Source organism: Notamacropus eugenii, chromosome 2, assembly GCF_028372415.1.
Source record: "Notamacropus eugenii isolate mMacEug1 chromosome 2, mMacEug1.pri_v2, whole genome shotgun sequence".
Classification (NCBI taxonomy): Eukaryota; Metazoa; Chordata; class Mammalia; order Diprotodontia; family Macropodidae; genus Notamacropus; species Notamacropus eugenii.
In genome coordinates, this window is record NC_092873.1 from 420,357,368 (window position 1) to 420,382,698 (window position 25,331).

Genomic DNA, 25,331 nt, shown 5'->3' on the forward strand with positions numbered 1-25,331 from the left:
GACCTCTGCCCACCAAGAAGAGACCTAAACCACCAGGCTACCAACCAATCATCAGTTCTCTAGTTTTTGACCTTGTGTGATTCATGGGGCAATCCAAATGTGGATGCCTCCTTGTTTTATTTTCAATCCATGAGACATACATGCCTGTCTCTTTCTGATCTTTTATATATGTTAGTGCTTTGTAGTTGCTAGTGTTCAGTCATGTCCGACTCTTCATGGCCCTATTTGAAGTTTTCTTGGCAAAGATACTGGGGTAGTTGCCATTTTTTTTATAGATGAGGAACTGAGGCAAACAGGGTTAAGTTACTGGCCCAGAGTCATACAGCTAGTGTGTCATATTTGACACACATATTTGACGTCATATTTGAACTCTAGAAAGTGTCTTCTTAACTCCAGGCCCTGCACTTTCTCTACTGAGCCACCTAGCTGCCCCATATTTTATAGTAGCTTCTTCTCAAACAAACCAACATATGCCATCCAGAGGTGACCAAGAAGGCTATTAGCACAGTAACCTTTGTTAGAAGTGGTAATCATACTACTTCCTGGGTCATCTCCAGTCATCCTGATGAATATCTGATCACTGGACTCAGATGGCTCTGGAGGGGAAGTGAGGTTGGTGACGTGCACAGTCCTCCCTCACTCAAAACAAAGTCAAGCACAAGTCATGTCATCATTTCTCTGATGGCATGGACTTCTTTGGCAAGGAAGGACGAACACACAAAAAAAATCGTACTACTTGACCAAGAGCAATGGACTTGGGAGTCAGAGGACCCTAGTTCAAATTCTATCTCTAACACTTTTAACATGTATGACCTTGGGCAAGAAAATCACTTAATATCTCTGGGTCTCAGTTACCTCATCCATACCACTAGAATGTATGACTTGATGATCTTTCTAGTCCCTTCTAACTCTAATTCCATGATTCTCTGATCCTATTATTAACCTAAAAAAAATCCAAAGCATAAATAATGTAATATTTTTACTGTTATGAGATTTTTTTACCATTTTTTAATGTCCACTATAATTATTGAAATAGTAGTGATGATGTCCCCAACTCATCAGTAACTAGAAGGGAATTTCTTACCCTGGGTCATATATAATCAATTTTTATTAAAATGATTTCTTGCCCAAACTTGCTTTCTTTTAGGTTCAGTCAAATTTCTTCCTTCAGGTCTTGGCCTAGGATGATTTTTGTGGATGGATAGCAGCTGAATAGCAGAAAGCGACCACTGACTGCCTTTTGCCCTTCCACCCCATTTTTCTTTCTCTTTAAAAAAAAGAATTTTTATTTGTTCCCCATGCCCCAAGTTTTATTTTTCTTTTTCAACTTGGCTTATATTTTTTTTCCCCTTGCACAACTGAAAGTACCTTGTAACAGCCACAGCACTTTGGATATCAGATCCAGTAATCTGGTGGATTCCCACAGTATTACAGATTGCAATCTGCCTACAATTTACCAAGAAGTCTTAGCTGCTTGAGGCTTACAGAGGTTAAAAAGCTTGCTTATGATCACACAATAAATAAGGCGAGGTTTGAATCCAGGTTGTCCTAACTTGAAGACCAGCACTCTGCCTTTCTCCTAGCAGGGATGGGGAACCTTTGGATTCAGTCAAAGGGCTAAATGCCCTTTGAGACATGTGGTCTCCAGGCTGCAGGTTCCCCACCCCTGTCCTAGACATAATGATAAATGTCCAATTTACCAAGTATTAAATCTTTGTTGAATCGGTGTTATCTAGAAGGCCCTCTGTCATTGGTTTTGTCTGGTTTTTAATACTGGGGGTATCTTGCTTTAAGTAACCTTGACATAAGAACATTAGGCTTAATGGAAAAAAATTAATCAGAAAGTTTAGTCTTTGCTTTACAATGTGATTTGGAATAGAATTCCTTTAAATAAAAAGTTCCCTTGATGCATCTGGGAATATAATTTTATTTATAAAAATTATATTTACACACAGCTTTTTAGTAACATACCACTAGAATGGCATAGCATAGAGTGTGGCAAGGCATACTTACAATAACAGTAACAAAAATATTTTGTGTTTCTATAGTACTTTTCACTTGTAGTATTTTATTTTGCCTTCACACACACACACAGATACACATATACACACCCACAGAGATAAAGCAGGAGAACTATCTTCCTAATTTTACAGATGGAAAAATGGACAAAGAGGTAAAGTGATATAAGAACACAGTTATCAAACTGGAAAACCATCTAATAATTTTATAGGTGAAGAAATTAAGGCCCATTTAACTGAAAGTTAGATGACTTGTCCAAGGTCTAAAAGGTAGAATCTGAACCCTGGTCCTTTGACTATAAAGATTCTTTCTCTGTACTATATTTATGATTATCAGTATGCTCAAGGTCATATTCTATAGAGTTTTAGTCCCCAGGTCTATAAAATTATACAAGTCAGGGCCTTTTCAAATAGACTAAGGGGTGCCATCCTGAATCATTACCCTAAGAAATCCAGAAATACCAGTCTCCCAGTGATCCTGCTTGATGCAAGGTGTACCCTGCCCATATGCAGGACTCTTTGAGAAAAGCTGGATGAAGGCATCACTTATAAGGGGACCTACTATGTGCTATGTTAAGCGCTTTATAAATATAATCCTTTGATCCTTACAATTACCCTGGAGGAAAAGTGCTAACATTATCCTCATTTCAAATATGAGGAAATGGAGGAATACAGTGATCAAGGGACTTATCTAGGGTAGCATAGGTAAGAAGTGTCTGGGCTGGATTTCTGATGCCAGACTCAGTGCTACGTCATTACGCTACCTAATTGCTTAGGTAAGTGAAGCTAGACCTTCCTCAGAAAGGGGAAGTACCCATGAGAAATCAGGCCAAGTTATAAAGGAGGAAATCTTCAAATAAGTATAAATTTTATCAAAACAAAAAATACAACTGCATTTTCAGCACTTGAAGCTTCCAACTCATATTCAACTTTCCCCTTACCTTATGTTATCTAATCAGCTGTCAAATCATTTCTCACATCCATTGCTTTCTTTCCACTCACATGGCCAGCACCCTAGTTTAGGATTTTATGACCTCTCTTCTGGACTATTGGAATAATCTCCTAACTGGCCTCCCTGCTTCCCCTCTGTTCACCCGAATATCCTCTTCATAGCTGCTTCCTACTTCTTAGATCTAACCCTGCTCAAACACATCGAGGGGATCCCTATTACTAAAAATTAAATACTTACTAGTAGCCAAGTGTATTTACAAACCCACTCTAGCTTACATTTTCAGTCTTTAAAGAAAAACATGATAGCCTTTAGTGCATTCTAAGTTCCAGCCAAATTATACCGGCTGTTCCTCCAATCTTATCTAATCCCCCCAGTCTCTAGGTAGGCTGTGTCCGTACACCTAGAATCCACTTTCTTCTCATCGCCTGATGTGTTTTTCTTCTTTCAATACTCAGCTGAGGTACCATTTCCTCTAAGAATCCTTCCCTGATACCCTGAGAGGAAAGCGTTTTCTTGCTACTCAAATTATCTGAGATTGCCTCCTTGCCTGGATACCTACCACATTTTACCTTGTACTGTATTTATTTGTCTATAGGTCATGTCATTTTTCACCTTTGACTCCTCAGAGCCTAGAAAAGTCCTATGCACCCAGTAAGTGCTTAATAAAGGTTTTTGGAACTTAAATGAGTGGTACTATAATGTTAAGCTGTTGGTATTCTCTTCTCTCATTTACTTATCACCATAAATGAGGGAATTACAAAAAATATTGTGTCCTTGCATGTATTTTAATGGGTTAATTTTCCCTTTTGATCTACTCTGAGCAATAATTGGAATTTCATGTCCTTTATTTTTTTTTCTAATTTCTAAAAAGCCCTTCCCAGCAGCCTCCAACAAGCTGGAGACAGACAAAACAAATGTAGGCACAGACCTTTACTTGTTAATGAAGAGCCACTGTAGATTCTTAAGCCTAAGAGTGACAAGTTTCTTGTTATGGGCTCAAAAATTCCAGTACGGGATAAATGGAAGAAGGAAGGCAAGAGCAGAATATAATTTAAAACAACAACAACTTATGTAAGAAATAGGGATTACATCTCTGACAACCTTTTGGACATTCTCTCTTCATATCAGTCCGTGACTGCCTGGGTGCTATGCTGGTGTAGTGGGTTTGGATTAAAGAAAAATAGTTTTGGGGGAAATGAAACAGGATTTGCAGTCAGATAAAAAGCTGGGTCAAATTTAGGACTATACAACCTTTTCAGAATTTCTTTAAGCTATAATGTCAGTAGGTAGAACAGATGGAGAACTAGGTTGGTAGCTCATAGTACCTCAGAACAGGACATGCCTTTCAGGGTCATTCAGGACAATCTTTAGCTGAAGCATAATTTTCTTCTAGAATATTCCCAACAAGTAGTCAGTCTCTGCTTGAGTTATCACAAGTGAAAGAGAACTCACTACTATTATGTAGGTAACCTATGTCACTTTGGACTATTGTAATTTAACCTTCTTATTTTATTTTTTTTTAATCAAATCTGTGTAGGTAGATGTAGGGAGTCCTAGGTGAGAAATACTCTCTACCAAGGCACCTGCTCTGCAATGTATAATCTTAAAGATGTTTCCTGGGACAGTGAGGGGTTAAGTGACTTGACTAGAGGCACACAGTTAATATGTATCATAGGCAGGACCTGAATTCAATCCTTCCTGATTCTGGGGCCAGCTCGATCCAATACACTTCACTCCTTGTATTGAACTGGTATCTACTTTTATCCACAATGTTGCCAGTTCTTCACTCACACAAAATGAGTCAAACCCCTCTCCAACTGACAGGCCTTCCATTGTTAAAGACAGCATTCATCTCTCTCCACCACCTAAGATTTTTCTTTTCTAGTTTAAACGTGCCCAGTTCTTTCAACTTATCTTCTTGGTCTCTAGTTTTCTTACCATACGGGTCCTCTCCTTATGATAAGCTCTAGTTTATCATAAATATGGTAGCCAGAATTGAACAAAATATCCCCAAATATGCTTAGTCTGTTCTGGACAAGAGTATGGTGGGACTATAATCTCATTTGTTTTGAGCAGTGTCTTTACTTGAAGTAGTCTAAGGTCAGATGAGGGTTTTTTGTTTGTTTTGACATCAGTGTTGATTTTTTTTTTTGACCTTGAGCTTGCAGTTCACTAAAACCCCCAGGTATTTTCATGTTATGTTTCCCCCACCTAAAAGGTTTTTGCTGTTGTTCAGTTGTGTCCAACTCTCTATAACTCCATTTGGGGTTTTCTTGGCAAAGGTACTGTTGTGGTTTGCCATTTCCTTCTCCAGCTCATTTTACAGATGAGGAACTGAGGCAAACAGGGTTATGTGACTTGCCCAGGGTCACACAGCTAGGAAGTGCTCCTGAGACCTGATCTGAACTCAGGAAGATGAGTCTTCCTGATGCCAGGTCCAGCTCCTTTATCCACTGTGCCACCTAGCTTACGCTTAGGTAATTGACTTTTTGAATCATAGTACAGAAATGTCCATTTATTACTATTAACTTTTCTTGTTAGATTGATCCATTGTTAATTGTTAATAATTTGAGATCTAGGTTCCACCAGTTGTCTATTAGTTCCCTCCCAGTTCTGTGCATTCAAAAGCTTTTAGCAAACATGTAATTTGTGGCTTCATACAATTCACTGATAAAAAAGGCTGAAGAAAATACAGTAAAGGACAGCATGTCCTTGGTGATCGCTCTGCAGTTTGACCTTGATCTCTTCCCTGGAGCTCTTTGGGTCCAGTTCAACCAGTTCCAAATTCATCTAGTTTCATTAAAATCTAGCTCACATCTCCCCATCTAGTCCTCAAGATGATCATGAGACATTTGCTAAAAAATCCAGGTACATACTAAGCTGTTTCCCTGATCTGCCAGTCTAGTAACCCTGGTCACAAGGAAATGAGGTTAGTCTAGCATGACTTGTTCTTAATGAACCCGTGATGGCCCATAGTGATCACTACTTCCTTTCTAAATGTTCCCAAACTAGTTTGTGAGTATTTCACCTGAATAATGCTATTTATTTTTTTAAGCTGAAAAGCTGGCTATCATTTTTGGAGAAGATGCTTACCTAAGATGCTGGGAAAATCAGAAATCCTATAAATCTGAATTAACTCATCTGGGAAGCACAAAATCACAGGACCTAAGTTGAAACCTTAAAAAAAAAAAAAAGGCTGAAAGGCATAGCCTTTTAAGTCCCTTTATCTATCTAGTGGGCCACAGTCAGCAAACTTTTCCCTATAGATACTTTCAGACATGGAGCTTCTCCAACTGAATACTTTGGTACCTGCATAATTGCCAAATATTTCCTGTAGTGTTTACTATTAATTCCTGGGCTGTGACTTTATAGAGGAAAGACCTAGCAAGGTACTTTGGTTATTTTCATGAAACTTAGCCAGACTCTCAGATAGGTAAACTATTTTTAAACCTACAATAGCTGTATATTAGCTTGGAAATGATTCAGAAGTTTCTACCCCAATCAGCTTTGCCTTTCAGATACAACACTCTCCTACATGGTTTATTTTTGAGACCTATGTTCTGACTGGCATCTTTTGGGAAGTTGGACTTAGTAGAGATAGTTCTTGGATGGTCTTTAGGGACTGGAATATTAGACTGTGGAGAAGAAAATCCTTAAACTCATTGTATTTTCTACAACAGACAAGTTGTAGTATGGGTAAGATTATTTTTAACATCACAAAGCACCAAATACTTGTTTTTGCTAACACAGTTTAGCAGAAATATACAGAGTATGGGTGCCCAACATAACTCATAGAATTATACAAGTGGAAAAGACCAGGATTCTAAAGTCAGAAGACCCAAATTCAAATCCCAACTTTCACTTACTGCTTGTTGTGACCTTGAACAAGTTAAGTCACCTCCCAAAGGCCTCAGTTTTCTCATCTGTCAAATGAGAGGGTTGGGCTGGATGACCTCTAAAGTACCTTCTAGTGTTAAATCTTTGATTCTTTTATCCTTGGCCCTAACTAAAAGTCCTTAGGATAATAAAATTGTATCTGTTGTTTCTACCATGTGGCCATGCCATCACTTTCCCCATGTTCCCAGGAGCAAGGCCTTGCCATCTATTATATAAAACCTGATTATAACAATTAGGATCATATATAATAAATATCACAATTTCCCATGTATGGTCAAGGGTAATTACAGTCTTTTTTTTTCCTTACATAGATATTTTTCTGGTATGAAATAACCTAAACCACTAGTTATCTACCCGACTGGTCTACATCCCAGCAGCTCCCTAAATTTCATAATGTGCCAGTGAATCCCCTCCATAGAAGGATGAGCTTTTTCTTTCCTTCCCCCTCAGTATTCTCCATCTCCCCCTCCTTCCCCCCATTTTCTAAAAAGGTTTTAAAGAACATTTCTGAGACAAAAATAGCCTCAATTGTGAGAGGCCTACACACCGGGGTCTGCTACAGAGACAAGTCAGCGAGTGCAAGCCAAGAATATTAGGGGAGACTCCATGTGGATGCAACTCGGTCGTTTTGGGTGCTGTTTCGCTGCTTGGGCCCGGTGGGTAGAAGAGAAAAAATGGATTTATTTTATGAAGGGGCTGGGGGTAAAGAAATTGGGGTGGGTCTGAGCTCCCATTATAAACAGGGTCTGGGGTAGCATCCGGGCCGAAGTGGGGGGGGGCATTCCCCCCCTTCTCTGTTGCCCTCCTTCTCGGGCTCTTTATTTGCCCCTGGTGGGGCTGGAGATGGTCAGAGGGGGCGATTGGCATTGAATGTCACCCTGAAGGTAAAATGAAAGACAAAAGATGAACGCATGCTTGCTTTCTGTTTGCAGCGGCGGCGGCGGCGGCAGGATTTAAAGGGGGAAAAAAACAAAAAACAAACAAAAAACAAACACTACACACACACACACACACACACACACACACACACACACACACACACACACACACACACACACACACCTCAATTATGCAAACGCGGTAATGCAATCAAATCATGACCGTGCTGGATTTTTTTTTTGCGGGGGGGAGAAAAGAAATGTATGGTCTCTATTTATTTCTTTATTTATTTTTCCAAAAGAAAGCGAGAAACCCATGCAAACAGAAACGTGCACATACCACGTAGGCAGCCGAGGAGAAGCCGGCAGCTCCTCTCTTCTTCTGCCAAGTTATCATTGAGAAAACAGACGGGCATCATGACGTCCCGGGTCACAGGGAGTGCGGACCGACGCTACCAAGAGAAAAGGGAGGCGCCTCCGAGCTCCGGCTAGCGGCCGGCGCCTCTCGGCCCCTCGCAGCCCCGACCGGTGAGTGCGGCGCCGCTCGGGACCCGGCCCCGAGCCGCCCGGCCGGCCGAGCGCCCGTGTGGGCAGAGCGGCCGGCGCTCCCCGCCCCGGCCGCCTGCCGGCCAGCACCCCCTCGCCGGCTGAGGTCGCGGGAGCCCGCTTAAAGGAGGCGTGTGTAAGATGTGCAAGGTTCCTGCATGGGGGTTTGGGGGGTGGGGGGGTGGGGTGGGGTGTAGACTTTCCTAGCCAAAGAAACCGGCTTCGGCTTCTTTAAAAAATAAAAAAGAAAGAAAGAAAGAAAAAGAAAAAGAAAAAAAAACCCCAACCCCTGACGACTCACCTGATTAACCTGCTGCAGTTCTGACCCTGCCAAGGTAAACTGGTCCAAACCCTTCTCATCAACATCTGGAGACAAGACATTTTGCATCTGGGGGGCGTTCTTTATTTGAAATCCGGGTTTGGAATCTCCCTCGCTCTTCACCCCCTCCCCCCCACCTTCAGACCTTGTCAATTTCACTTGCTTAGAGTCCCTTAAAAAAAAGCACCCCCTCTTTCAATAACACAACCCAACCTTCCCACCAACTGCTTATAGACTTGCCGTGATTACAGACCTGTGTGTGTGAGAGAGAGAAATCCTAATGCCATCTAGACGTGTTCTTTAACCCCCTCCCCATCCCCCCTTCCCAAAGACAGACTTGAAAGTGACCAGGAGTAAGGGACAGAGTTAAGGCTACGGGACCCGGGCTGCTTTTCTGCTTGGCAGTGGAGGAGGCGGAGGGATGTTTGGGGGGAGAGGGGGGATGTCGTGACTTGAAAACTGCCGTTCCCGAATGTGGATGCAGTTTTCTCGTGATTGCTGCCGCTGTTGTCCTAAGTGTCTCCTTATCGTCCTTCCCCCACCCCCCTTCCCCAAGCCCTCCCCTTCCCTGGCGGGCGGGGGGGGGGGTGCGGGGGGGAAATCTCTGAAGTTCAGCGGATCACTCGGCCGCCACTGGGACTAGCTCCTCAGTCCCTTCGTTCCTAGTCTATCAGAACGCCCGGGAGGGTCCAAGCAGCCCCTCTGGGGGCTCCTGGAGGTTCCCAGGGACGCCGAGAGCAGAGTTCCGCCCCCCCCTTCTCTCCCTGCTTCCCTTCCCACCACCCCTCCCCATCTTCTTCCTCCCTCCTCTTCAGAATCTTAATGACCAATTCTGGAAGAGTCAAATGGGCCTGGTGAAATCCCTGCTTGCCTCAGTGTTGTGGAATTATTATGTATGTATGTATTATTGTGCTTGCTTCGGTTATGTTGTGACTTGCCACATGGGTCTGCTTAGCTAGGGGAGCACGTTTGCTGTGTTTGTGTTGTAGAATCAGTGGCCGTGCAATAAGACACAGACACACACAGAAAGTCAATGATTTTGCAAACAAACTAGAGAGGGCAATGTGGAAAGTCTCACCTTGTTCATTTCCTCCCCTCCCTTTTTACAAAAGATGGTAAATTTCACTTTCTCAATGCGTGCTATGAGAGACAGTTAGTTACCTCTCTGTTACTTTAAAACACTCCTTGATACTTTGAGTCGAGACCAAGAGACCTAAACATGTTTCCATCTGTCATAAGGACAACTAAGTTATTTTCTCTTGTTTTGAAAGATTTTTTTAACCTCAAGCTATCCAAAGACCCAGTGCAAAGTGGGTGTGTGTGTGTGTGTGTGTGTGTGTGTGTGTGTTTGTGTGTGTGTGTAAAACATCTGAATTCAGAAGAATCGGGGAACGAAAAGGAAGGAAAATCCTAATGAAAAAGGGAGAGGAAAAGGATTGGAGAAGAGTTTCAGGGTCATTTTATGGCTTTGTTTTTTGTCCAGTAATAAAATGTTATCAGAGTGAGTTCACCTACCCAATAAAGGGTTTGCTCATCGTATGAAAGAGGGAAATCCAAACACTTCCCAAATTAGCCAGGAAGGATGGGGAATAGTTGTTAGTTGACATAAGAAAGGTATAAGGAGGCAGGAATGATGGAAATGAGAAGGCTTTGAAGAGTTTTTCCTTTTTCTTCAAATATGAAAAGCGCCATATTCTGATAAAAGGTAGATTGGTTGCCCAGATATTTTGGAAAAAAAATACATTTGCCTCTGGTGCTTAATTTTGTTCATTTCAGTTAAATTTCATCTTTATATTATATTCTATAGTATTGGAAATATGCTTGTGAGAATGGTATGATAGTGCTCATGGAAATATCCACAGGCCTGGTATGTTGTGAAGTGATTTATCTAGTTAAATGACTGCTCCTTGTCTTTAATGCGTCAGTATGTCATCTAATTCTTTATGCATATTATATACAGAAATCTGACAGGCCTTCTTTAAGGGAACTGTATAGTTTAAATATACAAGGAAGAAGAAAGCCTTCTGATGGGTGCTGCTAAACAAAATAGAGCAGACCTATCAATTAGGTTTCCATGTGTGCAGGACTCAATTTATGCTATACAATTTTTCAGAAATTAAAAGGCTACCACTAGAGTACCATGCCCCTATCTCCAACTGAGCACCACTTATTACTGCAACAGTATTTCAATATTAAGTGATCTTCAAGATATTTCATTTTTCATTTTGATTTCTGAATTTGAATCAGCATGAGAATGGCAGTACAAGTGAGATAAGCTCTAACAAACTCAGTAGCCAGCTGAAGAGCTCCTAGGGAAGGTGGTGCTGAGGAGAGATCTTGGATTGTACTCGGTAACCTTGTTCATGGGGACATTTCAGTTGTGACCAGAATTTTGGCAACAGCCTTGCAGAACTAATGGGCTTGGGTTTGAAATTGATCTCTCTCTCTTCTCTCTCTCTCTCTCTTTCTCTCTCTCTCTCTCTGTGTCTCTCTCTCTCTGTGTCTCTCTCTCTCTGTCTTTCTCTCTCTCTCCCTTTCTCACCCCCCTTCTGTAGACACTGTATGTACTTTAACTACACACTCAGGGCAAAACTTTCCTGAAGCCTCATGGCATTTTCTAAAAGAGACTCATGCTTAGATTTGTGTGTCAAAAGAAAGAAATTATTTATAAGTCTCTTCTGATGTTTACAGATATAGTAGGTAGAAATAGTTACAATGGTTTTTTTCCTCCTCTACCTTAGGTGTTTGACTCTAGTAATCTCACAGCAAATCATAATTCAGGAGGTTTTGTGTGCTGTACAGATGCCCTATGAAATTGGTTTTACCTAAACACCGAAAACCTCATTAGTCCAATAAGTGACGTATGAGTCATAAATACAGCATTTTTCAGGATCTTGTTTTTAAAATGTTTGGAAAGCTAGGAGGACTGGAATTTTTGAGGGAAATGCCAGAAGCCACATTAATGAAGAAAAACACTATTGAAATATTTTTCAATAATAGATAGGATATGTAATGGTCAACCACGAGATAAAATTTTTACACAGTATTTTTATGGTTCTAAATTGGCTGCATTGTAAACCAAGCTTACTACTCTATTAAGTCATTATGCTTTTCAATTATTTAACATCTCTGGCCAGGGAATCTAGTGTGGTCTTTCTCAGTGCACATCAGAAATTATAAGTAAGATAGTAATTGCTTGTTGTTAATGTGAGGGCCTTCTCGTCAGCAGAGAGCTAGGTTTAATTTTAACCTATCAGGACAAATCTTACAAACTGTGAACAGAGAGGGGAAATGATATGGAAATAGCCCCAGTCCTATAGAATGGCATAGCATTGAAATGTACCTAATACAATTCGAGATCTCTCACTAAGAAACCTTGACAGTATCTGCCTTCTAGGTACTGTGTGCATTTGGAAACACTATATCTCCATTTAAATGCAGATCTTCCGTTTTCTCTGGGGAGCAGTTGGTGAATCTTTCAATTGAACCGCTGGTATGAGAAAAACTAACTGAAGATTTCCCCATGAACAAGAGAGTTTGCCGTTTTGAAATAATGATTACCAGATTACCTAATATTGTGATTTTACATTGATTTCAAATGTCTTTGTCAAGACAGAATAATGTACTGTGGACTCTATCAAACAAAGCAGCATTTTTTTGTCACCCTCATATGAAAGTTGTGAAATTGTGAGACTGCTTTGCCATCTAAACAGAGGAAATGGACTGTGCAAGGGAGAGCAAGGAACTAGGAGTGAGGCCACCTGGGCTAGGCCAGTATTAAATGAGTTTCTCTTTGAGCGCACATGAAGACATCAGTCACATTTATCTTTCGGTATGCCCAATACCATTTAAAGAAGTCATGATCAGAAGAGCATAGATGTAGATCTGGAAAGGACTTCAGAAAGCTCTCTGTTTCAACACCCTCATTTTACCTACAAGGAAGCTGAGGCCCGGAGAGATTAAATGATTTGGCTGAGACCACTGAGTGATAGTGACAAAGTCAGGCTTCTAGCCCAGGTCCTCCGACTTCAGATCCAGCACCAATATCTTTTGTCAGACCATACATACCAATTTGGTGGACCCTTATATCACAAGAGAAATAACTTTTTTTTCACTCCTGATTATCTTTAATTATTAAAATGAATAAAAGTCAGTGTGGGATAATGGATAGAGAACTGCCTGGGAAGCTGGGAAGACCTAGATCCACATCCTGCCTCTGATACATACTGGTTGTATGACCCTGGACAAGTCATTTAACCCCTAGACAACCCTCTAAGGTCATAAATGACAGAGAAAGCTAGCATTGGTAAGGAAAGTTTTGTTATCCTGGATGTCCTTGTGCCAGTGATATCACAGGTCCAGTCACTATCTCTATGAAAATAAATGGTGGCTGCCTCCTTAGCTCATTTCTACCATCACTGTACACAGACACATACCCGTTGAATTTGACAATAAGGATGGGTATAATTGTAACATTCACAGTAGGGAAGAACATTTAAGACATTCATGATTCAAGGTTCTGTTTTTACTTTAGTTCTAAAGGACTACAATCCTTTGTGAACTTAAGCAAGATATTGATCACCGACATCTCTGTGTGATTGACTGATTTCAGATCCTGTTGTGAAACACCTTATATTTATTTGTGGCATCCAAAAATGTATCCACATATTAACCCCTTCCTCCCTCACACCCACATAAATAACCTTGACAGAAGTATAAAAAGGATGCTAGTTAATTAACTAATAAGATAATTGTAATTTATATTAATAATTAATAAGTTAATTGTACTTGAGGGCTGCAGGAGAGGTTTAGTTATGGTACATATATGTACATATGAAAGATAATTGTCTTTAAAAAAAATAGTTTAGAGACTAAAACTGGTTTTATCTTGAGCATAGCAAAGCCTGAATATTATCATTTTGATGGCTGTTTTGAAAATAGTGGAGATGCAGTATCAAAATACATATCCTTAGAGCTTCCCATTGAAACTAGACCTAACTTTATAAGGCTGGTTTTTATGGACTATAATATTTATATGCATGCTTGCTCATATTTATTAGCATAATTATAGATTATGAAGCTTGTTTCCTGAAAGTGTTAAATAATAAACTTTGGTATAAGTTGTATTTTAGAAATATATTTACCTAGGGAGGCAATCTTTTTTGTTTTAACTTGTAAAATTAAAAAAAATAATGTAGCTTCATGGGGAAAAGAGAAGGGAACTTTATATCTGGATTTCTTCATTTCCTTTTGGGGGAATTTAGGGGCAGTTTCTTGTGGAGCTTGTGTAATTGATTTTTAAACATTTATTTTAAAAAGGAGACATAACAAGGAATCTGATATGATGCTTGGAATATATCTCCTTCCCACCAGTGTTCTTGAGGAAAATGTAAGGTTGCAGACATCATTTCATGCCCTGTATGTTTCCAAACATAAATCAGGGAAATTGTTAGTGAGCTATAGCTCTTCTTAGAGACTGTAGCTGTAGTACTGCACACAGTGTAAACACAGGCTGTACATGTATTTCTCAAGTTATTTTATGTGAGAAGATATCCAAATCTCACATTTTGTTTTAATAGTCTAGCTTGGTTATTAGGAATTGATTCTCTATTTAGTATGGATAGTTTAATTTCCCAATATTGCAAAAATGATAGATTGAAAGCAATATAAGGAGAGAATAGCTATGGTCCCACAGAGAAGTAATCTTGTTGACTTCAGATCCTTATCACTGACAATGTCTGGCCTAATGTCCATGCTACAATAATTTGACTTTTAATTTATAACCAATAGGTCAATTTCTAGGGCTGCTAGGGTGGCATGGGGATACAGTGCTATATCTTCCTGAGTTCAAATGTGGCTAGCAGTGTGATCCTGGACAAGTCACTCAACCCTGTTTGCCTCTGTTTCCTCATCTGTAAAATGAGCTGGAGAAGGAAATGGTAGACCACTCTAGTATCTTGAACTAAATAATGACAAGTTCTGGACCAGATATTTAAAACAATTGAACAAGTTTTATACCAAAGATTTAAAAAGACATAATAAAAGACATATAATAACCTAGGCAGTTTTATTGAGTATTTGATTAAAAGTCAAACATTGCCTAATATACTAAAGAGTAGTTAGTAAATTCATTAATTTTGCCTCTGTTTATACTTCTCAGGAGGTCAGTTGTTTAAATAGGATCTTATATCTTGATCAGAGATGGTAGCACATGAAAGTATGAGTCTAGCCTAGGTCTTTCATTTGAAATTCATGGAAGTTTCAAAAAATTCCTGTATGTAAAACCTGCCTTCCCCACCCACCCCAACCTTATCCTTGTACCCACCATGTACTGTTCCATCTCCTAACTCCAAGAGTTTTCACTCACTATCTCCTCTATGTATAATGCTTTTCCTCCCCTTTCTTCCTGTTAGCTTTCAAGTCCCAGTTAAAATCTCATCTTTTACAGGAAGCCTTTCCAAATGCTTCCCTTTAATTCTAGTGCCTTACCACTGATGATTCCCTGCAGTTTATCCTTCATGTGTTTTGTTTGTATGCATCGGTTTGCATGTTGCTTCTCTCATTAGACAGAGAGTTCCTTGAGGGAAGGGGCTGTCTTTTGCCTTCTTTGTATCCTAGCACTTGGCACAGTGCCTGGCACTGAGTAGGAGCTTAATAAATGTTTATGGACTGATTCTCCCAACTTACAGAGAGATTCTGTACCCAGTGTCTGCTTGTAATATGGAAACAGTATTGGAAAAATTATACTGTTCACAGTGTTAGTAATTAAAACCACCATAACAAAATTGAGTGGAAAAACTTTTTTTTATTCCAAAGATTTAGATTTGGGAGGTCTTAGAGATCATTTATTTCAGCCCCCTTATTTTGCAGGAAGGTCCAGAGAAGTTAAAGTACTTGCAACTAATTTCACAACTAACCCCAATTAGGAGGTCATGTGATTTGCAAATGGTTGGGGCAGAACTCAAACCCAGATATTCTAACTCTAAGTCAAGTATTCTTGTCCTTTGTGATATCTCTGGTTTCCAATGTCAATGCTTGACAAAAAATAGCTTCAGTTAGAAAGAGGTTCATGGAGATGTCTGTGGAAATTCTGAATTGGACTCTTGGGTAATTTCTAGGATATCAGAGGTATTTTATTCCTGATTTCACACATGTTAAAGCTAAATGATTCCTGGATCTGGGGTTGAGAGAGCTAAATTCCAATTTTGCCCTGTCACTAACTAGCTTTGTGACCTTGTGCAGATTTCTCAGTTTCTTCATCTGTAAAATGAGATGTCAGATTGGAGCTCATCAAAAGTTAACCTCCTCCCAACCCAGTTCTATATCTGTGATGAACATGTTTTGATTTTTCCTAGAGGCAGTTAAATGGCCAGATAGATTGCCTGCCCCAGACTCAAGGAAGGCCTTTATTCAAATCTAGTCTCAGACTCTTACTTGTGGTCCAACCCTGAGCAAGGCACTTAACCTCTGCCTGCCTCAGTTTCCTCAACTGTAAAATGGAAATTGAACTAATAATAATATCCACCTCCAACGATTGTTTTAAAGATGGTATTTGCAAAGTACTTAGCACAGTGCTTGGCATCTAGTAGGCACTTAACAAAATAATGTTTCCTTCCTTCCTTTTTTTTCCCTTGATGCAGATACCTTATAAGAACCATTCTTAACAACATCAACCTAATGGCTATTTTCAGCTTGCAGATTTTACAAAGAGAGGAGGAGGGAGAAAAAAAGGGGGAAAAGAATATTTTTATATGTCAAAAAGATACATATATGCATTAAGAAAGATGATCTCCGGTGGGATTAACTTCAGTCTGAGAGGAAAGATAGAAAAACCCATTTCTATGGAAGGTGACTGAAAACTTGTCTCACTGACCTACTACTAAGGGACTTTGTGAATTTAGGATTTATAACACAACAGGAGCATATATCTTTGGGATTATGTATACCTTGTTGATGGCTTCAATTTTTTTAAAAAGTCATTCATTTTGGAAACAGAAGTCTATACAGAATATCATTAAATTTTGTTTTTTCCTGCTTTAGGTATTAGCCAGCATTTTCTCTGCATCAACAAATGTTGGTTGACATCTTTAATTTGAGTCGAGACTGACGTATTTTTTAACAGTAGACATTTAGAAGAAGCCATCCAAATGTCATTGTTGCTATAATCTTAAGGGATACCATTAGATCACCAATTATTTTAGAACATCCATTGAGCTCTTCAGTTCTGGATGCTACGTAAAATGCTATTCAAAGCCATTGCAATTTTTATATGTGATTCATGGATCGCTATCAGTCTAACCAGTTCCTATTCTTGAAATGGATCCAACTGTATTGTCAGATTCTGGCCTGCTCTTCAAAGGACAAAGTTCGACACTTGATTGGCAGCAATCCAGTAAATTTGGACAGTTCAGACAGCCAACCACAGGAATACAGATCCAAAAATCTACTTTTTGGCTTCTCTAGGATTGGCTGTTGGCTAAATCTCAATTTGTGGGGTATGTTGAACTTAGCTTATGCCAGGGGAATCAGGTAGTGTTCTGGAAATTCTTTTTGTAATTTAGATTCATTGTTGAGTCAATCTTATTCTAAGACTCACAAGGTGCCTTATGGCATGAGTAGATTTTGAATGAATAAAATAAACAATTTCTGAGGTGATTTATTACAAGCCATTGTTGAAAGCTAGTAAGTATCCTCCAGCCAATGTTCAATTACTTGGGGGTAATGGAAAATATATGGATGCTTGAAACCCAAACCTGCTTTTAATTCATAGTTTGATACCTCCATGATACTTACAGTTTGAAAAATTGACTTTGTTTTTATTTCTTTTCAATTTGGTAACTGTTTATTGGATATCTACTAGAGATCTAGAATAATTTGCTGTGTGTGTTCATCCTTTGTTGCCGAACCATGCCAGAGAAATGATGACATGACTTGCACTTGACATTGTTTTGAGTGAGGGGGGGCTGTGCAGGTCACCAGCCTCACTTCTCCTGCAGAGCCATCTGAATCCAGTGACCAGATATTCATCAGGATGACTGGAGATCACCCAGGATGAGGGAATTGGGGTTAAATGACTTGCCCAAGGTCACACAGGTAGTGAGTGTCAAGTGTCTGAGGTGAGATTTGAACTCAGGTCCTCCTGACTCCCGCACTGGTGCTCTATCCACTGCACCACCTAGCTGTTCCTCTAGAATAATTAGAATGGGAAGGAATGATAGAGCTAATTTAGTGCAGCCCTCTCTATTCATCTTTCTTTCCCATCTCTTTTTAAGACATGGAAAGATGCCCAAGGTCACAGAATTGGTAGAGCCATTTCTTAATTCTAGGTAACTAGTTGATCCAGTGAATAGAGCACTAGACTTGGAATCAGGAAGACCCAGTATTTGCAAGTCACTTAGCTCCTCTCTATCTCAGTTCCCTCATTAAAAACAAAACAAAACAAAACATGGGAATAATCATACCTACCTACCTCAAAGGGTTATATTGAGGATGTTCCTTTAAAGAGCTTACCTTCTAATATATGATCAGTGATACTTGGCATGAGTGCAGATATAAAAGAACCTTAGGCCCCATCTTTGGTTCTTTGGGGCTTTACTGGGGAAAGAAAAGTCAACATACAAGAAATACTTACTTCAGAAAAGAGGTGGTCTTGTCCAAAAAAAAATGAACCTTTGATTGTGATGCGTTAGTGGTATGGTCCTAATGAGAGACAGGGCTTGGATAATCAGCCTCTGAATAATTGTGAGTTGGCTGTGTCAGATATTACAGGTGAAAACCTCAGTGTAGCCTGAAACCTTTAACACATCCTTTTGTGAAACTGTCAGTTTTCCTTTCTACCCTTTAAGGAAAATGCATGTTAATGGAGAAATACCAAATTCTATCCTGGAGGCTACACTTACCTGTCATAGTGAGTGAAACAACCAAAAACAAAGGCTAACAGGTGCCTTGAAGATAATTAACTGGTAACTTGATATAAGACCACCATGGACATTGGGATCTACTTTGGTTCTTGGTTTTTTGCTTGTTTGTTTTTTATTCTGATCTGCAGAGTTGACAGTTTTTAGAGTTTTCATCCTACCCCATATTATAAAAGGTAACTGGGAAAACAAGTCTTCTTTAGAAAGGCATCTCCCTTACTCTGTAGGGAGTAGGCTGATAGCAGCCTTGATATAGTCTCATTACTGAGGCATTACTGAAGTGAAGTTTGAGCAGCAGTAGTCCTGAATTATAAACAGCAGCAATCAAAATGAAAAGTAACAGCAAAGCATGTAGTGGTTGGAGGGTCATTCTTAAAGTCTGAAGACCTGAGTTCAAGTCCTGTCTGACATGCACTAGGTCTATGACAAATTGTTTAACCCCTCAGGATCCCCCAGGGATCTTCAAGACCAGTTGTTGATTTGCATCAATGGAGGGAGTTTCCACGCTAGGATTTCCTTACAGAAATAATGTCACATCTGGGAAGGAGGGAAGGAAGGAAGGAAAGAAGAAAGAAAGGAAAGAAAGAAGGATGGAAAGAAGGATGGAAAGAAGGAATAACCTGATTTACTTGGAGTTCCAACTGCATGGGATAAGGGGTGGTGTAAGAGACAGAAACAGAGAAAGAAAATGTAGAATTTGGGACCAAAGTACCCACAATTGTTATTTCCTAGTTTTGATCACAAGACACATCAGAACAGTCGATCTTAATAAGAGGTAACAATGTGATATGGCTACCAGAAAAGCTAATGCCATTTTAGGCTATATTTAGAGAGGAAGATTCCCTAGGAATAATGTACTCTGACCTTGTCATATCATAACTGGAATATTATATTCAATTCTGGGTACCATATTTACGAAAGGATACTGATGAGCTAGAGAGTGTCCATAGGAGGGCAGCTAGAATAGTTAAGACCCTTGAATTCCTGGCCTGAGAGGATTGGTTAAACGAGCTGTGAATGTTAGCCTGGAGAAGAGTTAGGACATGATGGCTATTTTCAAGTATTTGAAAGGTTGTCACTTGGTAAAGAGAGATTAGATGAGGTTTGCTTGGCACAAGACGAAAGAATTAGGAACAATGGGTAGAAGTTGCAAAGATACAAATTTATCCGATGTAAGGAAAAAGCTACCTGACAATTAGAGCTGCCTCAAAGTAGAAGGGGAGTTGTTGGAAGGTGGTGTATTATTCTCCCCCTTATGGGAGGTCCTTAAACAAGACTGAATGACCTTTGCTTGGGCATGTTGTAGGAGGGATTCTTGTTCAGGTGTGGGATGGAGAAAATGGCCACTCAGGTTGCTTCCAGCCTTGAAATTCTATGATCTGGTGTATATAAATTTTATGTAACAAAACAAAGAAAAACTGTCCCTTACTGATTTTGGACCTAACAAAATACTCTACTGGCCTGACACAGAATGAATTTAGGATTAACTCTATTACTGCTGTGGTCAACATCCCAGCTAACCCACCCTGGTTCCATTTCCAAGGTATCAAACATTTCTTCAGGTGTAAAGACTGCAGCTGAAATAAAGCACATCTTGAGCTTTACTCACTCAACCCGGCACCTTAGACACTTTCCAAACTCCTCTCTGACCCAGGGTAAGTCCCGCTGGTTTGAATTGTGTGAAGTTGTCAAAGGTTGCTTTGCTCTCCAGAGCTTGGCACCAGCCCCACTGAAATGTGATGCCATTGGTTTTCAGTAAAGGTTCCTTTCTGCAGGGCTGCAAACACTCAGATCAGCTGCTACTGTGTATACACAACTAGGGAACAAACCAACCGGCACATTTAAAGCAGCCTTTTTAACCCCGAGACTTTCCAAGATCTCTTCCTCCCCCAGGAAGTTTCCTTTTTTTCTATTGTCAGACTTAGCACCGTGCTCTTGTAATCAGATCAGAGAGCTAGGATCTCTGCTGCACAGTAGAGAGGCTTCCTTAAGATATTTGTCCTTGAAACTGCACCAAACTCTTGGAAGAACCCAGAACCTGTAAGTATGCATGATTTAGGCAACAATAAATAGTACAGGGCAAAGCTGCAATCAACCATGATACAATATCCGATTAGCAGTGCAGAAGGGATTTTTCCAACGTTATGTTACCTTCATTTTCAATTCGTTCTGAGGAAACAAATCAATTCTAGCTTCTGATACAGTGACTTTGCAGTAGATGGGGTTGTAATATGTTTGATTTAACTATTTGCTCTTCTCGTTTGCCTTTTAATGTGACTGATGGGACCATCTTTGCCATTCTTAAACTATAGAAAGAACTTTAAAAAATGTATTAAGAATTATAATTATTGGTCATGTTCAGTCTAAGAAATAAGTTAGCTTTGGGGATTTTTTTGTTACATCCAAGAAGCAAATAAATAGGCAGGAGGATGAATTTGTATCATTTTTCCTACCAATAAAATATATTAATTTTGCAGCCTTAATTCACTACTAAAGAGTATTCCAGTATTGTTTTATCTTAATTGAATTCTACCCAGTGCTGTCTCTTTGGTGTTTTACTATCTTGTATTTGTCTGTTTAAGTTACTTTGCTGGATTGCAGTCTGGTTAAACCTGTATTTAAGCACTATTTATATTCTAGGCACATCCGGGTAAAATAAGTGCACAGGATTTTTTTTTTAAAGGTGTATGTGTGTGGGGGGGGGTACTTTAAAAAGGATAGTTTTATTTACCCTTGAGAGCTTATGAATGCACAACATGCATGATCATTCTATGTAGACCCTAGCCCCTCAGTCCCAGGTTCTAAGTCAAATCTCTCTACCTGTCCACTTTTGCAACTCCAGATAATAAAAGCCTTGAGCTCTCTTACAATTGATGTTTAATATGAAACAATACTTATGTTTATAATATTAATTTCTCCTGGGTTAGCCTGATTGATAGCTGGATTGTGGTTTCTTAAGAGCTTGCTCCCTGAAACCCACACAAGAGCTGCATTCCATTTAACTAGTGAATGTAAAAACGAGTAACCATGGATTCAGCCACCGCTAACTGCCGAGTGCAATGACTTGTTGTAAACAATACAAATGAGCCAGGAGAGCAGGAGCAACCAGACATGAAATGATTTTAATAGAAATTATGGTAAAAGGTCATGTGATTCTGTATCAGCTTATGTTGAGTATTAAAGGGAAAGTCTTCTTATTTTTGTATTTGTTGTTGTTTTTCCACCAGCCAGTTCTGTCTGAAGTGGATGGCTCCACAAACTTGGCAGCTCCACACTCTGAGCATCCTTGGAGGAGGGTGGGCAAAAGTAATTTTGAGGAAATCCTGGTAACTTGTGGATTTCCATGGAGTACGTAAATTACTAGAAAGAAAAGAAAATCTGTGTATCTCGGGGATGGTTACCTTCAAGGGAAGCCAAGGTTAATTGTAAAAGCTACATTTTAGTGTTTTCATAAGAAAGGTCATCTCTGCCCCCTTAGGTTTTCAGAGTGATGTTTCCCTGACCCGAACCTCCTTAAAACACTGGATTGAATTTTCAGCCTGTGTTTTCTTGAGAATTGTTATCCCTCAGTGTCTACCTCTGCAGTATGGTAATGGGCCCATGCAGATCACGTGACCACTGCTGTCTCACCTCAAGGTTCTCATCCAGCCAATTCTTTTCTGACTTAAATGAAGCTGATTTTAACAAAAAACTTGGGATTTTCTCTATGGTGGGGCAGTAGAAAGAGCACTGGTCTTGAAATCAAAAGGTCTGGGTTCTGGTCCCAGTTTTGCCACTTTTTAGCAAGGTGACCTTGAGGCAATGATCTCTTGGAGACTTGATGGCTTCATCTGTGCACCTCTTATGGACAGTCTCTGGAAGTGACCATGATCAGAACATTTCAGCACCTAGCAGGCAGCCTTGTGATAATGATGAGCCCTCCAGACTTAACCAGGACTGGTTGAGTTCTTAGCAGTACTCATTGTTACATAGGAATTACTGATCTGCACGAGTAGGGGTGTCCTCCCTATGATGAAGTCATAGATCCAGAGCCTCCCCTCCAAATCACCCCAAACTCAACCAAAGTAGTAGTAGTTATGTATCAGAAACAAGACTTGAACCCAGTCTTCAGATGGACCCAGATGGCAAAAACAAACAGCAAAATACAAAGATTTTTCCTTTAATGCTCAATATAAGCTGAAGCAGTAGCACATGACCTTTTGCTGTAACTTCTATTAAAATCTTTTCATGTCTGCTTGCTTCTGCTTCCTGGCTCATTTGTATTGTTTACAACAACTCATTGCACCCAGGCAGTTAGTGCTATCTGAATTCCTGGTTATCCATTCTTGCATTGACTTATAAAGCTAGTAAACTAGTAGGTTTGGGTTCTGGTTTCTGGTCATTGGGCCTTTGATTTTTGTCAGTGTGGGAATTCCTGGTATGGAAACTCTTCCACCTACACAGATGACAACTCTCGTGTAACTTAAAAAAGAGTTGCTGCATTTGTATAAGAGTGGCTTGCACTTGTATACGTATAGCGAATATATGTCCAATGCTAGACTTTAATTCAGTCTTCCAGACTCCAAGGACCCCAAAAGCAATAGCAGTTAGTATTAGCAGAAGAAGAAGAGGAGGAAGAAAAATGTATACATATATACAAGTGAGCCTATAATAAATATGTGAATTCCCTAACAGCTTTTGACCAAGAGCAAATTAGTGGTTCATGCTTGTAATAACAGCTCAGTTCTTAGCTTAATGGTTTGTTTATTTATCTGATGACTGTGTCCTTAAGATGTCTGAGCATATTAAAAAATGTGCGTTTGAATGCCAACATTTTATTTGGCAATAGAAGAGTAAATAGAAATATAATTTATGACTCTCTATATCTGTAAGAAGATCAACCTGGCATAGAGCAGTCAGGAATGGAGGTTGAGAGGAAAGCTTTAGACCACAGGCTTGAGGCCATCTGGAAATCTGAGTCACAAACAACAGGCATCACAAGGATTCCACAAAAGAAAGATATATGGAATGTGGAAAACAGTCCACATGAACCAAAGACTGATGCTGACCCTGCATTGGTCTTTTCAACCCCCATCATCCCCTGAAGAGAGAGCATGGATACTAGTAGCATCATCTTAGACAACAAAGAGTAATGATATATTTATATGTTGCCTCTCCATATGGCGTATAAATATTTATGGGTATATATGTATATATGTATACACACACACACACACACACCCATATATAGTGATGCATACTGTGTAATAGATTTTCAGTCAGCCTTTTGTTTCCTATTATTATCTTCACCCTGTTAGGACTGATCAGTAAATGACAGGCATAAAACATTCAGTTATAATGTTGAAACTCGGCAAACATGTAATAGCACCAGCCCCCTCCATAAACACTGGGGACAGCTAGCCTGACTTCGAAGAATGAACCTAAATGTGACAAGCAAGTAAATAGCAAGAGAGAGGGCTACCTGCTTACACAGACACTGCACTGTAGGAAATATGGCAAATCCAGCCGGCTCCAGCATGCAAATCAATTTATGTATATATTAGATGGTAAGCTCCTTAAGGGAGGGAATTGTTCCATTCTCTGCACTTGCATCCTCAGCCTAGCACAGCTGGTGCATAATCGGTGCTTAATAAATACTTGTTGGTTGATTGATATTACTTGGAAATAATTAAGTAGTCTACCAAATAGGGGTTGTTAAAATACTAATAACAGCAACAATTCATATTTATAGGATGCTTTAAAGTTTACAAAGTGTCTGCTTTAGAATAGTCCTGTAAGTTGGTGGCTCTGGTATGATTATGTCCGCTTTACAGATGGGGAAACTGAGGCTGAGAAAAGTTAAGCAATTTGTCCAAAGGAAAGGGAATAAACCCTTATATGGTGCCTACTATGTGCCAGGCATTGTGCCACATTTTTTTTTAAAAAAAGCAAATATCTCATTTGATCCTTACAACAACCCTGTGAGGTAGGTGTTGCGATTATCATCATTTTACAGTTGAGGAAACTGAAGCAGAGAGAGGTTAAGTGGCTTGCGTAGGATCACATAGCTAGTGTCTGAGGTTGAACTGGATTTGAACTCCAGTCTGCCTGACTCCAAGCCCAGTGCCCTAGCCACCATGTACCCAGTTCTCTCAAAAAGTCAAACTTTCTGGTTATTATCTGGTTATCATTATTGTTAGCTAGTTATGTTATTATTTGGTTGTTAATTATTATCCAGTTATTATTTGGTATAGCTACGTCAAAGTCACACTACCTAGTAATTATTGACTTTACTGTTTAAGATCACATCTGCCGACTCCAAAAACAACTTCCTTGCCACTCTACCACCCTACCTCTCAGGTACTGCTGCTCCTCAGTCGGGGATCCTAAATGCCCAGGGTGTTCTCTGATGGTTGTCAGGGAGGCAGGCTTAATAAAGGAAATTGGACATAAGAACTTAGAATCCAAATAAAGACTTTAACAAGTTATAACAAGTTGGTTTATTTTTCTTGCCTTAGTTTTCTCATGAGAAGGTTGACAGTAAAAATTATTTTTGACCCAAAATTCCTGTATGACAAAGTAAAGTAGAACCAGGCCCTATAGATGTATGTTGCATTTTTTCCATTACACTGTAAGTCATGCCATGCAACACTTTTTCCATAAAAAGTGGGGCCTAAGGGGTCTGGGGGTGAGTCATGGTTTAAAAGACAACCTTACTTTAGGGTGAAGAGTCACTTTCCTGATTCTTTATTGTTAGTAAGTGTAATCAATCAGTTCTATCAGATATAATTTAATAATAGCTTTATTATTATGTAAAGCATTTTG

At 39.7% G+C, this 25,331-nt stretch overlaps 1 protein-coding gene and 1 long non-coding RNA gene across 5 annotated transcripts in view; one reads left to right on the forward strand and one right to left on the reverse strand.

The window, feature by feature from the left end:
• LOC140529287 (uncharacterized) overlaps positions 1–8,323 on the reverse strand; it is a 67,810-nt gene extending 59,487 nt beyond the window's left edge. The window contains exon 1 of the long non-coding RNA XR_011975481.1: positions 8,086–8,323. This is a non-coding gene — a long non-coding RNA (uncharacterized lncRNA). The remainder of the gene's footprint in view (positions 1–8,085) is intronic.
• ESRRG (estrogen related receptor gamma) overlaps positions 1–25,331 on the forward strand; it is a 686,396-nt gene that overhangs the window by 33,056 nt on the left and 628,009 nt on the right. The window contains exon 1 of one of the 4 annotated variants that reach the window (XM_072647830.1): positions 8,494–8,626. The exons of 2 other annotated variants lie outside the window; for them this stretch is intronic. The gene's annotated coding sequence lies outside the window, so the exon portion shown is untranslated. Of the gene's footprint in view, positions 1–8,493; positions 8,627–9,240; positions 20,568–25,331 lie in introns of those variants that run through there. One more of the 4 variants, XM_072647829.1, reaches the window with a different exon arrangement.